The following is a 12,204-nucleotide window of genomic DNA, read 5'->3' on the forward strand; positions in this document are numbered from 1 at the left end:
ACAGAGGAAATTATAGCACATTATGAGAATACAAAGAGCAACACCTTCTTTAGAGCAACACCACAAAAATTGGAAGAAAAAAGAGAAAAAGGGATTTGTTACAAAGTGTAAAGCAAAATTATGGCAACAAGGAATTCTACCCCTCACAACTATAAATATGGATGTGTTGTTTCTCCTAGCCTTCCACAACCTACAAGGGTTACACCACAACAATTGGAAGAAAAAGGAGAAAAAGGGCTTTGTTACAATTGTGATAGCAAATGCACTAAAGGTCATAAATGTGCTGAGAAGAAATTATTTTACATAGATTATGCAAATGAGGAAGAAAAGGATCAAGAAACATCAAAAGAAGAGGATATACACCAGGAACCAACCCTAGAGAAAGAAGAAATGAATCCGACCATATCTTGTAAAGCATTGGCAAGAATTACGACTCCTCAAACTCTCAAGATAGAAGGACATATCAAGAAGAAAAAGGTTCAAGAAGTGAAAGATCACATAAAGAAAGAAGAAATGAATCCAACCATTTCTTGTAACGCATTGGCCAAAATTACCACTCCTAAAACTATCAAGATAGAAGGACATATCAAGAAGAAAAATGTTCAAGAAGTGAAAGATCACATCGAGCATCAAGAAAGGAATCCGACCATATCTTGTAAAGCATTGGAAGAAATTACCACTCCTCAAACTCTAAAGATAGAAGGAAATATCAAGAAGAAAAAGGTTCAAGCAGTGAAAGATCACATCGAGCATCAACAACAAGTTCTCCAACTTTTAAAGGATAATGCCACTTTGGTGCAGAATCGAATGAAACAATAGGTAGATCAACATCGCAGTGAAAAATGTTTTGATGTAGGTGATTGGGTATTTTTATGGCTACATCTCAAGCAAGCTATTTATGAGAAGGAAATCTTGGCAATACTACATGCACTTAAGAAATGGTGACCTTACCCAATGGGAAGACATTTCAAGGTAAAAATGGATCATGATAGTCTTAAATACTTTTTAGAACAAATATTATCTTTAGAAGAACAGAAAAAATGGGTCACAAATATGTTGGGTTATGACTTTGACATCATCTATAGAAAAGGGAAGCAAAATTTTGTTGCAGATGCACTCTCAAGAAAGGATGAGGATGTGGAAGCATTGTTTTGTGCTATTTCTATTATCCAACCATATTGGATAAACAAAGCAAGGGATGAATGGAAGAAGGACAAAGAAGTGTGGCCACTCATTCAAAAGCTACAGAAGATCCCAGTTCAAACAATATTGCTAGAACTTGACGAGGAAGGAAAAATCATTTTGGAATCTGGAGCAATCACAGAAACAAGAAGCCGGCAGCTACGAAATTAATCAATTTCAAAGTATCTCATCAAGTGGAAGAACTTACCCACTGAAGATTCCACACGGGAGGACAATAATTTTATACATAAGCATCAAGAACTACTCAAGCGTTGAGGGCAACACTTTTTGAAGGAGAGGGGCATGTTAGGTCCCTATACTACTAGTGTAACCCCTTATTGTTATTAGTACAACCCCCTTATTATATTGTTGTGCCCATGTAGTCCCATATTGTTATTATTGTGCCCCATAGAAGCCCACTATTGTTATTATTGTGCCCTTACAAGATTATTGTTATGTCGGCTCTGATTATATTATGACCCCTTAGACTCCTATATATAGAAAGGAGGTCTTGTCATTTGTATCTTCTAAGAACTGTTCATTTGTGTAATGTAAAGGAGGTTTCCCCCTCGAAGAGGCTTATTTCTAAGGCGTTCATCTACCTTTTCTATCCTTTTGTGAGCTGGTTTCATAACATAGGAAGCTTGAAAGATAGCTAAATTTCATGGGAGTCAGTATTAGAAGGAAGTAGCTCTTGATAACCTCATTAAAAGAATAAGTAGTACTTATGGGTAGAAGTGAGTCATCTAGTATAGAACTCATCATACATCATTGGGAAGGAGCATCTACAAAATCCAGATAATCAGGATCCTTAGTTAGAACCTTCATTGGAATATGAATCTCTTGGGAGAAGAAAGTGACTCGCTGAGAATTCCACTTTGGATGGGATTAATTGTTTGAAATCATAATGGTATGATGACAAAAGAATGCATGATGTAAAATATGATTGAAGAGCTTTCAATCAAGGATAGGAAGCTACTAAAGGAAGTCTATATGACCAAAGGAGAGAAGAGGTATGTATGCACATGTTTAATAAATTGATTCATGTCATGTAGTTGCACTTAGCATGGATAAATGCTCCACCTCATGAGAACGATCAAGATAAAGGGATCTCCTCTTTTGGAAGGATGCATAAAGGAATGGTTCACATATTGACTAGATGAAATCAACATAATAATTCCTTGTATGGAATATGAGGTGGTTGATAAAACTGAAGGAACTATAATTGGAAGTTCCTGGGAAGCAATGTGTGAATAAAGAAAAGAAGAGATCATGAAAGATGCAACTATGGAGAAGGAAATCAACATACAATAAACTAAAATATTTGACTATGATATCTCCATGGGAAAGATATGAAAAAATTGATGAAGTCTAGAAAAGAAGGAGATCCTTGACATCGTATATCTTAAATATGTGTCAAATATATATAAAAAATGTTAATATTGTAAGCAAGTAGATGTAATGATGAAGATCCATCACAAAAGGTAATTTTTATTTGATGTTCATTTTTGGTTTTTGAATAACATTTGGGTGGTTTAATATAGGGCTATCGGATAAATATTTGTGGATGTAATCTACAACTAACACTCATGTGGCAAGATGGAAGATCGTAAAGGAAACCTGACGTGGAAGAGGTATTTGTATGAAGAAAATCCAGATGTGAACTAGAAAATCACTTTTCGATAAGGGAAAGGATGACATCACAAACTTGAGGAAAGTGATGGATGGTTGATGCCCTACAAGATGAAGCCTCCATAAAAATTAAATTCATGACACAAAATGGAGGAGTGCTAAAAGTAGTTGAAGGCCCCATGATCTCCACCAATGAATAAACGTTGGTGCTGGAAACAGGTCCCTAGTTAAGAGGGAGACTGGAAACAGGTTTCTAACTTTGTAGAAACTTGGAAACAAGTCCTTTGGAAGCAAGTCCTTGGGAGCCTGTAAAAGTCCCTGGATAAGAGGGAGCTTGAGAACATTCCTTTATAGGAAGGGGTATATCCTCTCTAGTTGAGATGGAGAGATAGATACATAATTTGTGTCTTCATTTGGGAAGAAAGAATGGAGGATTGGATAAGCATTTGTCATCTGATACTCTTTGAGGATGTGGTAGGGAAACCAATATAAGAGGACTCACGAACGACCAATATTATTTAAGGACTCATAATCCAACATAAGAATAGTCCTTGAAGGACATATCCGGTGAACACCCAAATGGGATATGCACATGGAGAAACAATGATGAAGGTGTATATAAATCATTGATCTCTCCAGCATTGTGCTTTGGTCTTGTAGAGAGATAGAGTTGTTAGTCAAGGCCTTTCTATGTGACAATGCTGGTTGATATGATGCTATACAGATGGGTTACCAATCCGACTCTTCTTATGAGAATTCTTCAGATTAAGAATGTCCAAGTAACTTGTATGGATTATGAATATCTCCCTAGTTAAGAGGGAGTGTTGAAATGTGTAACTTGGTTCAATCTTCATAATTACAAATGTAATAATGATTTTATGTATTTAATAAAAAGAGACAAAATAATTTCATTATTTTTATTCTTGAGGCATGGGTTTCATGTTGAATGGAAATTTATTTTTAGGTCAAGCACCCATTGAGTTATTATAGGTTTGTTATAAGGTCAATTGAGTCATTGTCGTGTATTGAAGACCCATTTGGGCATGTTACATATTGTAAACAAAATTTATTTGAGTCAAAATAGACCCAAAAGACCCTGATGGAACAAAGATCAAGTCAGCCTACATGAAGGGAAAAGTCAGCCTAAAGAGAGAAATTTGTACCCCTCACAGGCCTATAAATAAGAAGGAATTCGACCTCATTTGGACTCACTCGAGAAATTTAGATCTTCTCAAGATAGATGTTGGAAAAGGATGAAAAATAAGGATAAGAACTAGATCGATTTTTTTGGGCCTCTCTCTCTCTCTCATGTTAAGGTTTCTACATTTTCTAGGCATAAGAATTTTCCGGGTAGAGGAATTTGTTGGGCCGAAGAATTTGCTAGGCATAATAATTTGCTTGGTAGGTCAAATTTGTAGAAGAATGTGATGGGTAGGTTGAAGTTCTAGAAGAATCTATTGGGCATGTTGAAATTGCAGAAGTTTCTCGAATTAAGGTTTGACTTGGTCTTGGAGGGCCTTGGTCAAGGGTCATGGGTCTTGGAATTCGTCAATTGAAGTTCTATAAGAAGAGAATAATTATTGTGGGTTTTCCTCTCAGTTGGAGAGGTTTTGGCCTTGGATGATAACCTACATATTGTTTCCTATTGTCTCATTGATTTTATTATTTGGTAGTTGTTTGATGATAAATAACACTAATAATAATCAAATGTAAGAATAATCTAATGAAGTTAAGTAAAAATACATCACAAGAAGTTATCAAAGTAAGAGAAATCACCTAATTTAGTTTCTGCTATATTTCTCAACATGGTGGACATGGCCACTACAATCACCCTAGTGTGTTGTCCCTAGTGATTTCCTATAGAGTCGGTTGCAATCCTTCCGGGACTTAATCCCTAGGGTGAGGTGGTAGTGGTGGGGCCCACCTATAAATTTCTAAAGGAGATGGAACCTTGTCAAGGTAGCGAAAACAAGATCAGGTCAAATAAGAATCATTTACAAGTATGCAAATTGGAATATAAAGATGAAGATTACACATTTGATGGGGTTGACCAGAGCTATTATACCCATCAGGTGACAAATGGACACAAAACACTCGTACTAGAATCAAAATCGAATACACCTTTGTTGTTTGATCTATATCTTCTAATTGTTGATAGATGACCTGTAGTTGGACGAGTCAAGGTTCATACAACGTAGAGGTAGGAGTGATGGGGCCCACCTACATAGTAATAAGGGAGTGTGACTAAGTGATTGGTTAGAATTGAGTTGAGGTGGCAGGTGGTTGCTCCATGTAACCTTAGGAGTGTGAATGCCTCACCAAATAACATAGGTCGGGATGATGTGGGATGGAAAAGCCGAGCGTGAAATAATAAATAATTCCTTTAGTATATGTTTGAGGAGGGTCCATGGGGAAATCCACATAACCTTGGTCCTTTCTCACCAACAATTTCAATGAGGGTTAGCATTGAAATATCATTGAGATTTTGTTCCTACGGTAACGTGGTAGTAGAAGGGCTCGTGGTTGCATAACTTCTGTGAAATATATATATGCACCTAGTACTCCATAAAATAGGGATAATATGTGATGTGGTATGAAAGGATCAATAGTTTTGATCATTTTGTTAGGTGGTGATTACGTGGATGCCATGTGTGCATCAGATGGTTAGTCGCTATGATGTGGCACTATCTAATAGGCCAATATTTGAATGAATACATGTTTTGATCTAGGAGTTGGAATGTGGAAAATTTTATATTGTTGGAAAGTTCTCAACGAGACGAATGCAACAATGCCAACTTTTTTAATATTTTAGGAAGTTGAAAATATCGAAAAATTTAGACCTCATCTCCATAACCATACTTTAGAGGTCATGTAATCAGAGTAACTCCTCCTTCTACCCTTAGTAAGGGATAGGGATAGTAGGGGGTCTATTACAAAGTGTGGGTACTCTCAGTCTCTTTTTCTCAAACTTTCAGAATGGGGATTAAATCCTATTGGTGTTACTAGAGCCCCAAATATCAAACCTCGTCTACTACAAAGAAGGAAGCCAACCTAATGCCCACATACCCTAGGAATCTGAAAAGGATGACCTAGTCCCACTACAACTCCTTAAGGTACAACCCTAGATATCAAATCCTCACACACAACTCAATCTCTTCTTTTAGGATTTAGCATCATAAATCCAATATCAAGGACTCAACCTTCTCAAGCTGGTCCCATATCCCATCACGAATTTATATAAGGAAAAATAATTATTGGCACAAGCTATATTTTATTGATTTTGTCCCCAATCCATTAGTTGTTACATATTCTACTTCCTAGGTATGGACTCCCATGAGATCATTAAATAAACTAGCAGTCTCCTCTTCTTGTAGATTTTTTTTAGTTGCCACCTTACAACATGCAACCAATGTATTATTTATAATTATAACATCATCATATGATAGAAAAAATCCACATGAAAACATAATATGTCTTTTTTTTTTTGGTTGATAAGTGGGTGAATCCTCAAAATCACGCTTACCCCGTGGCTGAAAGGCCACGACTTAGGGGCATCTAAGCCATCAAAGTCACCGGGGATCGCACCCAGCCTGAGCCGCACCAACGGAAACCATGCTGGATTTTTTGGTATCAGTGAGACTAGAACCAGTGACCTTTGCTTACGGAGAACCTTAACAACGCGCTCCTTCACCGATTGTTCTAAATCTCTTTTATCCATGAAAACATAATATGTCATCACAAGAATAGAAATTCATTTTTATCACAACATCTTGAATAATAATGCACCATATTTTCATGCATAACATCATTAACATCGAATCGTAAAAATTATGTACAATTACTACATACTATCACATCATGAAATATCATTGTAAAATATCTATATCAAAGATATAACATCAACATAATAAATTAAATCAAATGCTAATATAACATTAAAGATACGACAATCACATATCACATATAGGGAAACAAAATATTAGGAGCATCCCTATTATGATTTGTTAACAAAATCAAATTCATTAGCATGCATAGACTATAAATATGAGCTATTAAATTTAATGTCATAATATAATTTACCATCCCTTTAGGATTTATTTTATTTTTCGTCTTTCAATTTGGGCTAGGTCATCAATAATATGAGTTGTATATTATCATCAAGATATTAATTATTTTATTATTATTAATTCCTCCTCTTGAACAAGAAGGTATAAAATTTATTAGGTACATATAGTCATCCTAACAATATGCTCACTTTTCATGTATTTTCTTTTTTTAAGTACATCATTAAACCTTCAAGTGAGTCTATGGAAACCCATTCTGGAGAAAACCATAAATATTCTCTTAATTGTAATGTAAATGAAAGCACAATTTTAATTTACATAAGCTTTTGTAGGCACCCAAATCCTTAGATTTGTAAGCACCAACTTGTTCGAGGCACCAACCCCCACATTTTTGTAGGTACCAACTTGTTGGAGGCACCAACCACCTAATCTTTACAGGCACCAATGCTCTGATCTTTACAAGAACCAACATGGAGGAGTCTCCAATCCCTTGATCTACAAGCAACCCCTTTCTTCTATTGCTCACATCCATTTTTCATCACATTTTCAAAGTTAGATACATAGGATTAAAAAAAAAAAAAAAAACTACCCATATAACATCTTGCTTGCTACTCTACCTTGGTCATTCTTGAGGTTTCTTCTGCTCCTTCCCATATCTATTTTATTCCTCAGTTCTTTAATGGATATTTTATATATGAACTTAACTACATCTACAGAGATCATATACACCAATTATTTATCCTTATTTTGTAGTGAGACTCTATCTCTACACTATATTTCTTTAGCTCTAGCCCAGGTCTATTCACAACATTCAGATATGCTCATCTCTTCTCCTCTAGATCAAATTTGATTGTAACATACAATTATCTTATGAATCTCTTTTTTCTCTACAATGGAATCAGTTTATCTACATTTCTCATCCTTTTCCACTCTCTCTTCTGGATAGGATATGATTTGAGCAGTTTATTATTTCGGCCTCCACCCAATATTCCTTTGAATAAACAATCTCAAATCAATAACAGTTTCCCTCAGACTCTTCGTATCCGTGCTTCACTTATGGAACAATAACTTGAAAATACACATGACAACTTCATTTACACACCTCTACTCTTAACACTCTACTCTCACTCTATAGATTTAATTTTATGCTCAAATCTCTTACCTTTCAGCCAGACAAACTTCCATTTTTTGTGCCTTGACCATAATTACACACATTCCTTTAACTGATTTTGGCCAATTTTGGCACTCAAACCACTAGTTGTGACTACCCTGGGTGCTTTAACATCTAGCCCCACATGATCTGTGGTGTCATTTCATACTCAAAAAAGTCTTTCATATCTCAGGCATTGAAGATATTTGTAGTGTTTTAAACACATGATTGCAAGGTCAAAATTTCAAACGAAGGAACACTTATGTTCTTATTTCCTCATCCCTTGTGATAGGGGGATGTGATGGTGGTCTTAATAATGCCATCTCTTGGATACCAGAGAAACCCTTCAAATTTTTAAATTCTAGAATTCAAAATGGAAGTTACAAAACTAGACTTCTGAGAAAATATACCCTTGGGTGTCTCTCACTAAACACTTCATGACCAAGGCCTATGACTATTGACTTTAAACAACTTTCTCAGATCTCATAGGTCAAAGATCCTTTCAACATCTAGCTCAAAATTAAATCTCCAAGATTGAAGTATCGAGACGATGAGCTCTCGAGTGCTTCATTTCTAACCCCTTCATGACCAAGCTATGTCTATTGGCTTAATCCCTTCTTTGATCTTGGTAGTCTAAGTTATTTTCAACACTAAAATCTAAACCAAATATCTAGAATGAAATTCTTGAGATGATATTTTCGAGATGAGGTCTATTACCACATTACCTGCCATAGGTTTTGATACGTCATCTACGACGACCACTAAGAACCTACACATGCATATCCTCTCATATGTGCCTACCACATGTCACTCACCAACTATACGTTTAGCTTGTCAAAGGTGTTGAATTTACCTACCATGAATCATCCCTATGTGCTTCCACATCATTTTTTTTCCACATATATTTCACTATCGCAACCACATCATCATAACCTGTCATCCTTGTAATATGTTTTGCCGACATGCCATGTGTTTTGGCCACCACTTTTCCAGGTGTCCTTTTGTTATGTGAAAGTAGAAACTTCAACCAATGGTCTAATAGATTCCTAGGTGCTTTCTACTAGGTTCCTTGTGACCAAGTGTTGTGACTAAAAGGCTTACAAATGCACTGCATATCAACCTACTTTATTATTATGTGAAAACGTGTTATTAATTTATGGTGTGATAAACACCTAGGCTCTTGCTTCTAGACTCCTTGTGACTATTCATTGTGACCAAACTCTTGGTAATTCAATGCCCATTAGCCATCAACACTCCCCCTTGAGCTTGTGATTTCTACATAGACTTTGGGTATCTGGGTTGATCCCTCTTAAGCTTTAACTTCTACATGGCCTCTGGGGATTTGGGCTAATCTCTACCAAGCTTGTCTTGACATTTTACTTGGGCCTTGAACCCTCCTAAGGTTCTGCGTGACAATTCTTCGGGCCCAACATGGCCTTCATATCATTACTCAAACCTTGACTGCTCCTAAGCTTATCTTTCCTCACTTCAAACTAGGTCTAATCCTTATTGACAACACTCAACAATATCCTCCTAAACTTTCTATCAATGAAAACACTTAACATCAATGACATCACATACTTGGAAATCTACCAACACTCAGGAGTTTCCCCATTCACATGGATGGAAATAACTCTAGACATTACTGGTCATTGATGGCTTTGGGCTTGAATACCCTTATTAGGTTGTAGAAGCTATTGTCTACTCTAATTTCTACTCTCTTCCCAACTAATACTGGTCTTTTGCAATTTATTCTCTAATTTATACCCACTCTCCTCATTTTACATCAATGGAAACAAGTTCTTGCTACTTAAATTGCACTATCTGCTCACTCTGCCCCTTCTTGCATGTTTTCTAAATATGGATTCCAAATATTCTACTTTTTACTAATGTACTACCACACCAATGGTTGGTGTGAAATAAAAATATATCCACGCTGATATCAATTGACTAAGTTGTATTTCTACTACTATACTGCTAGACTAATGCACTCTAATGACTATTACAAGGGCTAAATTCTCCCTCTACTTTATTATAACAAGATGTCGATTCTAATGACTAATGAAACTAATTATGTAAACCACTTATGCAAAAGAAATGATATGAAACATATAAGTTCTACAAAATTTTCATTTCATGTTATTTTTAAGAATTCAACTCCCGTCTAGCACATGCTACTATTGATATTGCATCCCCCCCTAAAAATATTCTATTTTTATTCTCTTTGATATTCTCACATATAGGTATTCCTAAAAAAATTGAACAACTACCTTATTTCCTTTTTCCTATTTGATATTCCTATGGACTTGTCTTTACTTTGCTTCACTTGTTCATATTTCTTTCTAGTCAATTTCCCCTTCACTTACTGCTTCTAATACATATGCAATAATCTAGACAATGAATGTTCTTTTTTCTTGAAGTGTACCCTTGACTTCTTACCAAAATCACATGATTTTCATATGGACTCATTTGGCTTTGATATATTTTGCATGCCCCTAGCTGCTTCTATCTTATTGTTTTTGGTAGGAAGATCCACATATATGAGGTTTTTAGACATCAATTTCTCTTCTTTTTTTGATCTTATTTCGTAGATTTTAAAGTAACCAAAATTCATTATGAATGCCCCTTCCATACCGAGTTGTGATTTCTTGCCGATTTTTACTAAGTTGTCAATATTTGTATTTCCCATTCTTCTATAATATAACTATATTTCATCCACTTTTCTCATGAAACATTTTTCTTTGGCTGCATTAAAGACATATACATTGTTGTTATTTCTAATTGTTGTGCCTATCACTTTTACTTTGCTTCCTTGACACATAAGTATTTGAACCTTGAATCTCATGGTTTACATAGTACTTCATAACAAGGGGATCACATTTGCTTTGGCTATCAATTTACTCAACTCAGATACCCTTATTTAACATCCATTAGACTAGAATGTGAGATCATAACCTTGGTCACACATTTGACTTACACTTTGCAGATTTTTCTTCAAACTGTCAACATATAAATTGTTTCGAGTCTTAGTATTTTCATTAAGGATGACAATCTCTTTTCCTTTTATCTTGGCTACTGCATGAGATTTTAATGTGACACTTCCTCATATACATTCCTTTAAAGAGATAAATTTACTCTTGCCCCTGTCATATGCTTTGAGCACCCACTATCAATATACCAGTTCCCTTGTTGATTGTGGGAATATAATGTGAATCCACATTCTTCATATTTTCTAGTTTCATTTTCCACCTCTTTTCACTTTATTGTTATTGAAATTGCTTGGGAAACAACTACCTAGGAGGATTTGTAAATATGCTTCTACGTTGACTTTCTTTGTTCCCAAAATCATTAACAATTATAGCATTCAATTTCATCGAAGAGGGGTGAAAATCCATTGTTCCTGCTAGTTTTTGGATTTCTAGTGTTGATCTAAAGATGATCTAAGGTTGTCATTAATGTCAACCCAAGCAGCACCAGGGGCTACCCTGATATTGCAAGGGAATTTTTACTTGAAAACTTACTCTATTTTGAGTCGGGTATCTTTAGATAGATTCTACTCGTCGAGATGTTTCTTTTGATATATGGCACACCAAGTAATTCTTCACGGTTTGAGAGATATTCATATTTGAAGTTAGTAACCCCAGCTAGTGGACTAAAACCCTATGTGGTTGTGGCATGGCACTCATAACTGGTTTTGGTCATTGAATAGCCAATAATTAATAATTTTTTAAGCTCCTAAAATCCCTCGAATATTCTCTATAGAATCCCCTCTCAACTCTATAAAAAGAAATCACATATATCCTCCAAATGTAGTGATTGTGGAACTTTCGCTATAACTTGATTTCTGAAGTCTTGGATTCTAAAATTAAAACCCATTTGATTCACAATCTTGATGAACGTCATGACCGAATTTCAGATCTTGGTTCTCTATATTTGCGGAGATATGATATGTGGAAGTTAGGGTTTTTGCAGGCTACCGAATTTCATCTCAAAGAATTGACCTTGGGAAAATAGTCATAACTCTCTCTCAGAGAAGAGGATTAGAATTATGTAAAAAGTGGCAGATAGTGCACAGACTGTATTTTTTTGTGTATCAATTTCAGAGACAAAGGAGGAAACAGTGACATGTGGTACGTCATACAAGTTCGCTCTACTGAGCTAGTCCATAATTAGGTC

The sequence above is a fragment of the Pinus tabuliformis genome, chromosome 5_2 (assembly GCF_031772625.1).
Source record: "Pinus tabuliformis cultivar Carrire ecotype Pingquan chromosome 5_2, CPIR1, whole genome shotgun sequence".
In the NCBI taxonomy this organism is placed as follows: Eukaryota; Viridiplantae; Streptophyta; class Pinopsida; order Pinales; family Pinaceae; genus Pinus; species Pinus tabuliformis.